This window comes from Macrosteles quadrilineatus, unplaced genomic scaffold (assembly GCF_028750875.1).
Source record: "Macrosteles quadrilineatus isolate MER2022 unplaced genomic scaffold, UCM_ALF_1.0 Scaffold_2__2_contigs__length_208266976, whole genome shotgun sequence".
NCBI classification, from domain to species: Eukaryota; Metazoa; Arthropoda; class Insecta; order Hemiptera; family Cicadellidae; genus Macrosteles; species Macrosteles quadrilineatus.
Window position 1 is genome coordinate 89,092,717 of NW_026542595.1, and position 13,505 is coordinate 89,106,221.

Sequence of the window (13,505 nt, forward strand, 5' to 3'; positions counted from 1 at the left end):
GGAATGGTAAAACATAGGCCCTTGTTGAACAATTAACTTTTTCGTTTTGATGTCCCCAGAGGCCAAAAACACCATTTATTAAAATTTGTATATAATTGATTTATATGTGTATTCGTAAAAGCGATAACTTGAATAGTTTGTGTCTGATTTTGATGAAACTTAGTTTAAAGGTGTAAAGTGAGATAAACTTGAATAAGTTTGCAAACCAGAATAATCGGACCTTGGGAACAGAGTTTTACGGGGGGTTTTATGAGGTAAATATTGGGCTTTCTAATTTTTGACCCTCAAAACACAAAATTTCCATATTTATCCGTGTACCTTTTTAAAGAGCTTAACAAATAATTTTGTATATAAAAGTGTTCTCATACGGTTATTGGTAACAGAGAAAATAAAAAAAAATACATTTTAAATTCCCAGCGAATTTCCCAATAGACAAGTAGCTATTACCGTAGGTGGAATGGTAAAACATAGGCCCTTGTTGAACAATTAACTTTTTCGTTTTGATGTCCCCAGAGGCCAAAAACACCATTTATTAAAATTTGTATATAATTGATTTATATGTGTATTCGTAAAAGCGATAACTTGAATAGTTTGTGTCTGATTTTGATGAAACTTAGTTTAAAGGTGTAAAGTGAGATAAACTTGGATAAGTTTGCAAACCAGAATAATCGGACCTTGGGAACAGAGTTTTACGGGGGGTTTTATGAGGTAAATATTGGGCTTTCTAATTTTTGACCCTCAAAACACAAAATTTCCCTATTTATCCGTACACCCTTTTTAAAGAGCTTAACAAATAATTTTGTATATAAAAGTGTTCTCATACGGTTATTGGTAACAGAGAAAAAAAAAATACATTTTAAATTCCCATATTATTCTCATGGGGAATATTATAGAATGTTGTAGTGTCATTCTTTATTGATATATTTTGAAAAAAAAAACTTGGTATATTTTACTAAAAACCCACTTTATTAGTTTCCTTTAGGCAGAAAAACTAGGTACTCGTTAAACCTGATGTAATTTAGCCTAAGTAGATTTAATTGAAAATCGATTCAGACAAATGGAAATTTGCATATTCGGTAGGTTTGCTGTGGCGAATATATTTTTTATACTACGATTGTATTTCTAAATAGTGCTTATAACCACTATCAAAATATTTTTCAGTATTAAATTTTCTATAATTTGATACCCAAAAAGATAGTTTTACTAAAGTTAAAATTGTTTAACTTTTTTATAGATGGTAGGGTGTATATTTTTAGTGTGTTGATTAGAAGCATAATACCCACCATTCCCAGCAAGAATAATTTGTGTTGCAATTAGTTTCACCTTAAGGTATATTTTCCATTATTCCTACTGCACTACAAATGAAAACAGTAGTACATACTAAACTAAAACAGTAGGTATTTGAATGCCATGTTAAATTCTATATTAATTTATCCTTTAAGTACTGGAATATCACTAAATATTCCAGTGATAAGTGTTTACAAAAAATAGTATTTTTATACTACGGCATTTAAAATCTTGGACATCAATAAAATGGTCTTTAAATTTCCTATTTGAAAACGTATAGTATGATACAGCTTCACTCATGTAAAATCTTGTTAATTCGACTTAAATTTAACATTTTTAAAAACCAATAAAAAGGACTGATATTTTTACCCTTTTTATCGTAGTTAGAAGAATTATCGTAAACATTTAAAGCATCCATCGATAATGGGATTAACGGGTTATTGACGGGTTTCACCTAGTTAATAATAATTCAAAAGTCTCGTATAAGAATGCGTTTTTAAACAAATATTTAGTCTATATAATATGTTTAAGTATCACTATCAGTATTTTAAAACCATCCATGTGCGTATTAAATTAAGTTGATCAAAAATGAACACTTAACATGCCTATTGGTTATATTATTATTTTTATTCTTAGCCAATTAATTCAAACTCTCTACATTTTATGTGTGTCATTATCTATTAATTCATTACTAGGTATAAAATCCTTTCAAAGATTGTCACAATAAATTGGAAATTATTACCTTTTAATGTTCCTGTAAATTGGTCTGCACTCTTTATTTCACAATAACTGTCACATCTTGATTCACAACAAGTACCATATATATAAAATGATTAAAATACAAAAAATAACGATTACTCAGTATTGCCTAAGACAGTTTGTTTCATCTATAGTATTGTATTTTAACTAGAAAGTGTAGAGATGAAACAGTGACCAGTTTGAGGTCACACAATATATCTATCAACTGGCTCCTTATCTTTAAGTTTATCGTCATATTGAACATAAACTTTCTTTCTCTTTCTTTAGTTTGTGGTTAAAAAAAAATATAGATGGTTTTGAATTAGACTACTACAGATTTTTGTATTTTTATACTATTTACCAAGTTTAATAATCACCCGAAGTAGTATGGTAGTAAACGGCTCATTAGTATATCTTTTACAAATCTAGTCAGATCTAGTGTGGCCACATCATTCCCACAAACGTATTATTCTTTAATATACTTCCTGCACTAAATTATTTCTGACTCCTGTTAGGTACATCTATACTATTATAAAGAAGAGGTGGTGTCTGTGTGTGTGTTTGTATGAGCTAATCTCAAAAACTACTGGTCGGATCGGGCTGAAATTTGGCATGATGATAGCTCACATTCCCGATTAACATATAGGCATATTTTTATCCCAAAAAATCCTTCGGGGCTCCGCCCCAGTGGCTCTGGAGTTTCCCATGTTAACCTTATGAGAAATGGAATTAATGAATCTTAACAGCTGTTTCAATTAAACAAGTTGGTTATGTTCTATGATGTTCAATAGCATTAAAAGTTACAAGGATTACCAACAGGGTGCAGCACTAGCACTATTATTTCTTTTACATTTATGACAACAGCAAAAGGTGAGTGAGCGTAGCGAACGAACTTCAACCTGGAGGCGAGTGAGCGTAGCGAACGAGCTAACCTGAAGGCAAGTGAGCGTAGCGAACGAGCTAACCTGAAGGAAAGTGAGCGCAGCGAACGAGCTCCAACCCAAAGGTGAGTGAGCGTAGCGAACGAACTTCAAAAAGAACCGAAATTTCTTAAACCATGTCCTCACTCATAACTGCTATAAGCATTTGATACTTATATGCCAACCCCGTACGAAGGACGGGTACTCTGCTAGTCATTAATATAGAGCTTATTTATTTAGTCTAAGAAAAAAAACTCCATTATTACAAGTATGGCATTTAAGCTAGCCAATCTAAATAAGATGATTGGTCCACTGGGTGGACACTGGTCCACTCAGCACCATTTCAGGTCCACTCTTGGTTTTTTAGTGGGATTGCAAAAAGCAAATTTTGTGTTATAGTTGATAAGTGATATTAACATCTTAAAGAGTATAAGAGGATAACTTAAAAAACAATATAATCGGGTTTTACATTTTATTATTCAAATTTACAATCTGGTGAAACCTTCTGGTGTTCTTCTGCAGGCTTGTCATCAAGACCCAAATGATCGAAGACAACACCACACTTGATGCATGAAACTGGATGCAGTTTTAATCATATCTTCAATACTCGGATATAATTTTGGCCATATAATAAACTTTTCTGTCATTATATTTTCAGTATTTTCAATAGACTTTTTGTGGTTAAAATAGTTTATATAGTCATCTTCAGCATATTCACTCATTTTACACTTGGGATTTAATACTTTATGAAGAAAGTTCAATTATCGTAATGATAATCTTTCACTGCTCGACTGCCAACCACACTCACAACATATTACTTGTTCATAACATTTTGTCCTGTAGAATCCTGATTTTACAAGATCCTCGTTCCGCACATTAAAAGTATCAATAGAAGATTTCTGGGGTGATGGTGGAGTTATAGATGTGACTAATGAGGCATCCATTGATGCTGGCTGGTGATTAAATCTTCTGTAAAACTCTTGATCCACATCACTGATTGATTTCTTAAATTCTGTCCACTTGTCAACATCCAGCGAAACGCTTTCTCTCCCATTTGGTGTGTATACACTAATGATTATTTTTGTTTCCAATTGGTCATTTTTGAATTGAATTTTCATATCATTTGTTATAATAAATTCTTCGTGAAATTCCATATTTACTGTTATAGACATTTCCACACAGTAGACAAAGTAGACTGAAAGCATACAAACTTGAAACATGGCTTTTATACCATGAATTCTGTCTAACCAAACAAAATCCTCAATTGGTTTTCAACTATATCACTCTGGCTGTTAGTTACTTTTGAAACTTGGATTGGACGATTAACAACGTTTGAGCTAGCATCGCTAGATTGAGCTTTGTACCATCTGTCATCTCCAGTCGTCCAAGTAGATGATGACACGAACCCACTCTGTTCACGATTCCTATCTCCAGCCATGCGTTCATAATTGCGTTGATGTGGTCTGGAAAAATCCAAAGTAAGGTTGGCTCTGTTGGCATTTGAAGAGCCAAGAGATGAATTTGGCTGTTCTTGATTAGGTCCAGACATTGTACTAGATCGATGGCCACACTAAGACTGAATTTATTAGGTTAGCTATATGACATAAAATACAAGGCAGTCTGTAGAAGTCATGCTGGCTCAGTGGTAACGTCTTAGCTTTGTAAATAGTGAGTGTTAGGGAAACTAAAAAAATCCCATTGAGGCAGCATGACTTCTTTTTTTGCTACACTTTTAAATCACAAAAATTACAAAAATCTAGTATTTCATCTAGTTCACTGTTTTACCAACAGATAGAGCGCGTATAGCTGTTAGCACACATCGACAGACTTGATCACGCGCGCAAATGGAGATAAAGAAGTGTAAACAACAATGGCGGACGATGTAAACAGACGCGGCGACCCGCGGGTCGGGGAATACCCGATAACGGATAACGCCGGAATGCGATATCTTTTATCTAATTGTTTTTTAATTGGGGTCAATTGGGGTTAAACGTTTGATTGGCGCTATCGGCTGATTACTGGAGGTCAGGGGTCAAGGATTGTAAACAATAAACAAGGTATGGCTTTGCGGGGGGCAACACCTGTTGCCCCAAATGCACCCTCCCTATACTACTCCCATACCCTTATCTAATCGCCATAAACAGTTCCCTCACTCCTGACAGCTCGCCTTGACTACTTCCTTCACCACTTCCTACGTCGCGGACCTGTTTCCCTCCCTTCCTATTGCACTTAAAGATTGCAGATACCTTAATCTAATCGTCATAAACAGTCCCCACACTCCGGACAGCTCACCTTGACTACTTCCTTCATCACTTCCTACGTCGCGGACCTGTTTTCCTCCCTTCCCGTAGCATTTTAGGTTTGCTGATACCTTAATCTAATTGTCATAAACATTTCCAACACTCCGGACAACTCGCCTAGACTACTTCCTTCACCACTTCCTACGTCGCGGACCTATTTTCCTCCCTTTCCATAGCATTTTAGGATTGCAAATACCTTAATCTAATCATCATAAACAGTTCCCACGCTCCAGACAGCTCGCCTTGACTACTTCCTTCACCACTTCTTACGTCACGGACCTGTTTCCCTCCCTTCCCATAGCATTTTAGGATTGCCCATACCCTTATCTAATCGCCATAAACAGTTCCCTCACTCCTGACAGCTCGCCTTGACTACTTCCTTCACCACTTCCTACGTCGCGGACCTGTTTCCCTCCCTTCCTATTGCACTTAAAGATTGCAGATACCTTATTCTAATCGTCATAAACAGTTCCCGCACTCCGGACTACTCGCCTTGACTACTTCCTTCACCACTTCCTACGTCGCGGACCTGTTTTCCACCCTTCCCATAGCATTTTAGGATTGCAGATACCCTAATCTTATCGTCATAAACAGTCCCCACACTCCGGACTGCTCGCATTTACTACTTCCTTCATCACTTCCTACGTCACGGACCTGTTTCCCTCTATTCCCATAGCATTTTATGATTGCCTATACTACTTCCTTCACTACTTCCTACGTCACGGACCTGTTTCCTTCCCTTCCAATAGCATTTTAGGATTGCAGATACCCTAATGAATTCAACATTTAATGAATAAACAGATCCTAGACTTCGCACTGCTACCCTTGACTACAATGTATCGAGTAATCTTAAGTATAATCTTTGCTCAATATTAACAAGTGATGTTTTTCCTTTTGTACTGTATTTGTAATTTCCTAGTATACTGTGGGTAGTTGGCTTATTATGAGCACATGCTAAAACTTCAAATCTTTTGTTTACTTTTTACTTGTTATTTAATTCAGCCAACATGGTTACCTAGCAACCCATAAGACTAATGTTAAAAAAATGTGATTTTCAGTTTCATTTTTCTACGGATTCCTGAGAGACTTTTTTAACGCCATATAGATGTTGGCACTCACCGATATGGTCTTTATCACCATGCAAAATTTGAAAACGATTGATTCAGCCGTCTAGGAGGAGTTTGCGTATTACGAAATGCATAAAAGTCGACGTATAAGAGCTTCGCTCGCTTCGCTCGCTCCGCTCAATAAATAAATATAAGTGTCACTTTATAAAATCCTAACCACAAATTTTAAGGTTACTCTATAAAAGAACTACCAACTCCTTGCGACACTATTACAAATTTATTATACTGTATGAGGTTTGCACTCCTTCAAAAGATTGTTTATCGTGAACCAACACTTCTATGTGAAGATCATAAAACTACTGGAGCAAGGTTGAGAATAATTTCGTGATTTATTACTTCCAGCTCAAAACCAAACTGGATCAAATGTTACGTGAGCGAGAAACTAAAGATTTGTTGGATATCGTTTTACCTCATGGATCCTTGTAATAAGCATGAACGACTTTATCTGAAGTATTTATATATTAGTCCAGTAAAAGATAAATACTTGTGTATTTACTATATACAGTACTGTATATAGTGGAGGTTAAAAAAATGTTCAAAGGATTTCTCAACTTTTAATACCTCCACACACAACACAAAAAGTCTACCGAAATCTGACTCGGAAAGTACCTGATATTAAAGCGTTCCAATTAAAATAATAAGTGCTCCACAAAAAAATCTGTTAAACATTATTGCTATACAGTGTGTAAATTAAGTATGGAAACAAATCTGTATTTTTTAAACCAAAATAGATAGAAATATTTGGTTTGTGGCATTGACTGTTAACCAAGGTTCCGCAATTTTTTGCATCAGAAAAAATTTTTCACCCCCTCAGGGGGGGTAGGGGTAGGGGGTAACTTAATTTTTTTAAATAGCAACCCCTATTGAGTGACCTCTCATTTTGAAGGGTTTGTCAAAAGAAATACAATGCCGTAAACCTGAGGTCGATATCTTACCCCTAACCAGAATGGCGGCCATTTTAAATTTCGAGATGGGCAAACGAAATCCAGTGTGGATACCCATAATTTACCTTTTAAATGGGTTACATTGGGTAAGCCGAACTCCAGATACCATTATTAGATTGAAAAGTGGATGTTTTTATCGTATTCAAAATTTTGCCCCAGCCCCGTGCAGAATGATAAAAAATCCGTCAAGACTGCTTTTGTCTTGACAAACCCTTCAAAACGAGGGGTCACTCAATAGGGGTTTGGGTTTAAAAATTTGGGGCTGCCCCCAAAATCCCCTATTTTGGGGGCTGGGGCAAAATTTTGAATACGATAAAAACATCCACTTTTCAATCTAATAATGGTATCTGGAGTTCGGCTTACCCAATGTAACCCATTTAAAAGGTAAATTATGGGTATCCACACTGGATTTCGTTTGCCCATCTCGAAATTTAAAATGGCCGCCATTCTGGTTAGGGGTAAGATATCGACCTCAGGTTTACGGCATTGTATTTCTTTTGACAAACCCTTCAAAATGAGAGGTCACTCAATAGGGGTTGCTATTTAAAAAAATTAAGTTACCCCCTACCCCTACCCCCCCTGAGGGGGTGAAAATTTTTTTCTGATGCAAAAAATTGCGGAACCTTGGTTAACAGTCAATGCCACAAACCCAATATTTCTATCTATTTTGGTTTAAAAAATACAGATTTGTTTCCATACTTAATTTACACACTGTATATGGCATTATGGTTTTTAATGTTTACAAGGGTGGCAAAACAAAAAAATCAACTTAAAATATGATTATATTTAATTTAAAGTCATAATATTGAAGTCACCAAAGTACGTTCCATGGAGGGAAGAGTAAAAAAATACATTTATGAATGGGTTGTAGTATATCGATTTTAAATTTTACAAAGGCCAGTAAACTAAATATGCTAAAAATGAGATTTTACACTATGAGACGGTGGCCTGAGATGTGGTAGGCCTACCGGGGCACATGGATTATGTGTACATTGTTAATTGAACATGGGTCAATTATTACATTTTCCTTTGGTTCAAAGTTTTTAGTCGGGGTTTTACTAAACATAAAATAAAATAAAATACTGTTGTTTAAAATATCTAATAGAAAATATGTAAATGTTTTATGTAAGTTGATATTTTTCATCAGTTTGCACTAAGTAAACAACCCAGCACATAAATGGCCATTTAGTTACCAACTTACAGCTAATATAAATTATGACTGATACAGTTTGTTAAAAATTAATTATACAATTATTTCACACACGATTATGATTAACTTGTGGTAAAACACATTATTTTCCCCGTTTTCTACGCCACGTCATTTGTACATAGAATTATTTAATATATCTTCTTTATAATACCGACATAATTGTGTGTTAATATTAGTGCATTGCTGATCAAGTCAATGGCCTGGATGGAACTAGAGGAGAGTTATTTAAGTGTCTGAATATGATATGAATGTTTGGATTAAGTCAACAACGTGAAAACTACTTCACCAATTAAGCTGAAAATTTCCATGAATAGAGCCAATATATCCACAGGCTTATTGGAGATAGTAATATTTTACTTTAATACTCTCCTAGGGCTCTGTCCTGACAGCTTAATAATCTTATGTTCTTTTTTGAAGTAACCATGAAAAGCCAAATGAAATGACACCCAACCCGGTACGGAAATCAATAGTTCTAATTATACTTAAGAAGTCAAACGGGGCGAAGCGTGTAACAGCTAGTATTATATAATATTGGAATATTTGAAAATAAAATAAGTTTAAATTCTTATTTTATACCTTATAGCATTGTCAAAAGTGCAAGAGTATTTCTGTATGAAACAGGCCAGAACACATTTATAGCAGAGAAACTCGCTCATTTGTAAGCAAACGTGGCTTTGAAAGGATGGTTCAAGTGTATTGTGTTTCCATACCAGGGTGCTTTTCACCCATTTCTCTTGGATTCTGTTGAGTAATTTAGACAATACGGACCTATATACATAGGACCACGCTGAAATATTTTTTTTTAGATCTTGGTAATAACCAACTATTAATTAAATTCAATCTTCAAAACTGCTTAAGATTGGATAGCGTTAATTGTTTGTGTGGTGATAATAACTTTATGTTTTTATCGAAATCGTCACACAACAATTCTAATTTAACAGCAGGTGATGTATATATCGTTATTATTAGTTGTGATGTTGTCTAGTATACCAATGTTGAATCGAAAAAAATACTAAATGTGAATTGTGATGAGTAATAACTGCCTAGAGGATCCTTGGAAATATACTATGAAAATATGTTTGGTAAAACAGTTTTCATTAAAACACATTTTCAACAGATAGTTGAGTTTAATTTACCATCAAATTCAATTAAATACGTGGCCGTGTTACTACGAAACATTTAATGTGAGTACAAATCTAAAGCACACAGGGTAATATTTCAATCTCACGAAGTTATTTGTCATTCAGTCTCAATCTTTTACTGCCTTCCGTCACAACCAACGCGACTCGCAAACATAAAATCCCATTACAATTTCTGATTGGTTCTACCTTTCTTAATGGAAACACAGATATCCACACAGTTTGTTAGTTCATGTGCAACATGAATAACTATCTTTGTCCTTGCTTGTAACTCACAGTGTAAACATTTTATTCATGGAAGTAATACATAAATAAATAAAGCATCTTTATTAAGTGTTTCTCTGATACACCAGGTTTTCAGAACTACTTTCGTCCCTGTACTACTTAAATGTTTTAATCATTTGGCCTTTATAAACTTAGACAATTTCTAAACGTTTTTTGCAAACATTTGTTTAAGAGATAATACATAGGTTACATACAATCGGTTTTGGTGGCAAGAATGTGTAGATATGTTAAAGCTTTCAATGTATTGCTGGATGCAACATTTTCAGGCCGTCTGGTTCATTGTACATTGAAACTCAAATAAAGGAGAAGCTCTTCCTCTCAAGCGCTAAATATATCACTGCTTAAATAATAAGAAGTTTATTGGAATAAGAATATGAATATTGTCAGTCCTCATTTATCTGAAAGTTTAATGGATTACTGAATGAGATCTTAACAGAAAACAAAAACCTGTTTATTAATATGTAAGCATCATTAATTTCAAAACATATGGAACTTAACATAGATTAAAGCGTGTTTTCTTGGGAAGATTCAATTTCAAAAACAGCGGAAATAATTAGGAAAGAGAAATATCTCGGTGGTTCCTAATGAAGCCGGGCCTTCACCTGCTTGGCGCCGAATTTCATTTTACCCTCTAGTTTCCTTTACACAACCACAAATTTATCTTAATTGTCTTTGTGGTATGGGTAACCAATGCTGCAAAGTAAGGTGCACGGTTATTTGTCAATTTTAAAGTACCTGAACGTAACTAAAACAAAAAAAATAAGCTACAAAATCTTAGCCTTACTTATTGCTAGCTTTTTTCCTCTGGCCGCATAACAAGCTTTTTTCCTTGATCACTTTTTGGTGAAATAAAATGTTTTAGGTTGTCTAATTTTTTTTATTCATTGCATTCTCTAAAAATTGGATCTAAAATACTAATTGTAGAATTTATAATTTTTAATCTAGTTTCCTTTCCATGTTAACAAAGTATAAAAGTAGTACCTGTGACCAAAATCTAAATACTGCTCTCTGATTCGCTCTGTAATCGGATCGCAGGTTCTACACATGAACATAAAATAACCGAAAAAATCCTTTAAATCTATTAAAGAACACATACTATTACCAATGATATGTTATTTGTATAAGTTAATTTAGTTATTTTGAACACATTAGCTTAGCATTACTTACTTAACATATTCTATGTGATTTGGATATTTCATTATCGAAGTAAAGTATTAAGAGTATAAATGATAGAACTTAATCTTTGAATGAGTTTGAATAAGATAGACAGTATAGAGTATGAGACATTTGGGACTATGCCATCCACATCATAGCTCATTATGTCAAAACAGCATTATGACAAAACAAAATGGACTTTGTTACAACGCCCAAATAGAAGGATATATTTATATTTTCTACTTTCTGGGTAAGTTAAGTTTGTTATTTAAAAACTGTTAACATCCAATATTTATAAAACAAGAAGGATAATGTTTTATTTTTTAATTCTTGGAAATGGTTAACTCCAACAGAAATTGATAATCTCCTCTGTCGAGGCACCTGAGTCTTTGCTAAATGAATTCCTCTATTATCAGTTTATCGATTTTCCTTTAATGTTGAAACTTATGTGAGTCAACATTCCAGATTTGTTATGGCTCTTTGTAAGTGGGATTTTCTAAAGTTTTATGTAAGCTATATTTAGGTATGTGTTTGAATACTCATCAAAATAACAAATAATATAGTTTTCAGTTGTACTGATTTTATATAAAATGTTAATACATTACTAAGTTCTTTCTTTTTCAAAGTGGTCAATATTTGTTTGAGGGTAAGTCTGAGATGCTTTCAGCTGAACATATTTACAAAGACCAGATTCTTCCTTGCGTTATTCTAAGAGTTGAGAGCTTTTATTTGAGGCTATAGCATTATTGTACTAATATAATAAACGTGAAAGTTTTTGTGATTGGTTGTTTGTTTGATGTATTGGTTGTTGGTTACTTGTCGGATTGGGTTAAAATTTGACATGATAATAGCTCACATTCCCGATTAACATATAGACATATACTTATCTCAAAGATCCTTCCGAGCTCCACCCCGGTGGCTCTAGAATTTCCATGTTAACCTTAGGAGTAGGTTTTTTATTCAAAAAGAATTCAAGGATTTTTCCAGATGTTTCAACTACACAAGTTGGTTCTATGAATTCAATTGCATTAAAAGGTTATAAGGTTTACCTACAGCACTATTAATTCTTTTTGAATTAATGATAGCAGCTAATTTGAACCAAGCAGCAACAAAAAGCTGTGAGAACTTTACTTTTTTCTATTGTTTAGGTGCAGTGGTAAAACATTATGGCTATGGTAGATGTGCTATAATAGTATACAGTAAATTATAGTAAACCAAATTATCTTATAACGTACATCTCCTCTCGCATTGCAAATTCAAAGCACGAGTATGACTGCCATAACCATTTTATACTTATACGCCAACCCTGACGAATAACGGGTACTCTGCTATTCAACTTATTAAAATAAGTAACACAAAGAAAATTGGAACCACTGAATCGAAATGTCCGAGGAATAACAAGAAAAGTAGTGTTTGTGGCCAGTGTTGGACACAAATGAGTTTCCTAATGTAATATACAAGCGTTCACCACACCTCTTGACTGTGAATATTGTCGCTGATTGGGCGGATACCTCTTTTATAACCAATGTCCATAGGATAATTTCACTCAAAATGAGCTATTGAAACTAATCATAATTTGTTTTAAAAATAACAACTGAATAAAATATAAAATTCCTACAGTAATTTATATGAGTTAAATGGTATTTAAATAATAGGCCTATTAATATTACTTTTATAAATCAGCTGAAGAAATTAAATCACTGGCCTGTTAATCGTTAATATTAACTTAAACATTATTTTTTAAGTATAATGTATTAGAAGCACATTAAAGCCTAGGAAGTACATTACAATATACGGTTATAAACCATTATACTCATTACTTTGGATGATTTGTCATTAAGTTCTGAGAAGTGTTTTTTTTTATTAAAGGTTATTCTTAGTTTTATAGGTTTTAGCGAATTTCCGATGTAGGGAAAAAGATATTACCATAGGTGTCATGCTAAGACCTAAACCTGGGGCCGATTTACTTTTTCGTTTTGATGTCCTCAGATCCCAAAAACACCATCCGTTGAATTCATTTAATATATAACGTCTTAACAAACCATTTTTTAGAGTTTAAAAAATAAATAATTTTCTTTATTGAAGTGTTGTTTTATGCCTAACGGTTACGGAGTTAGGTAATAAAAAAATCTTAAATTCCCATGTTATTTCTATAGGGAATAAGTAAATGATTTGTAGTTTACTTGCTTATGGACATATTTTAATCAAACTTATTAATTTTATACTAAGCTATTTATTCACACTTTACTACCCTCTCCGTCTAGCAAACCTAGGATTTCGTTAAATTGATCGTTAAATTTAATGTTATTAAAATAGATTTGTGAAAATCAAATAAGGCAAATATACATTTGCGTAGTCTGCAGGTTTGCTGCGGCGAGTGTATTTCAATGATTACAGACT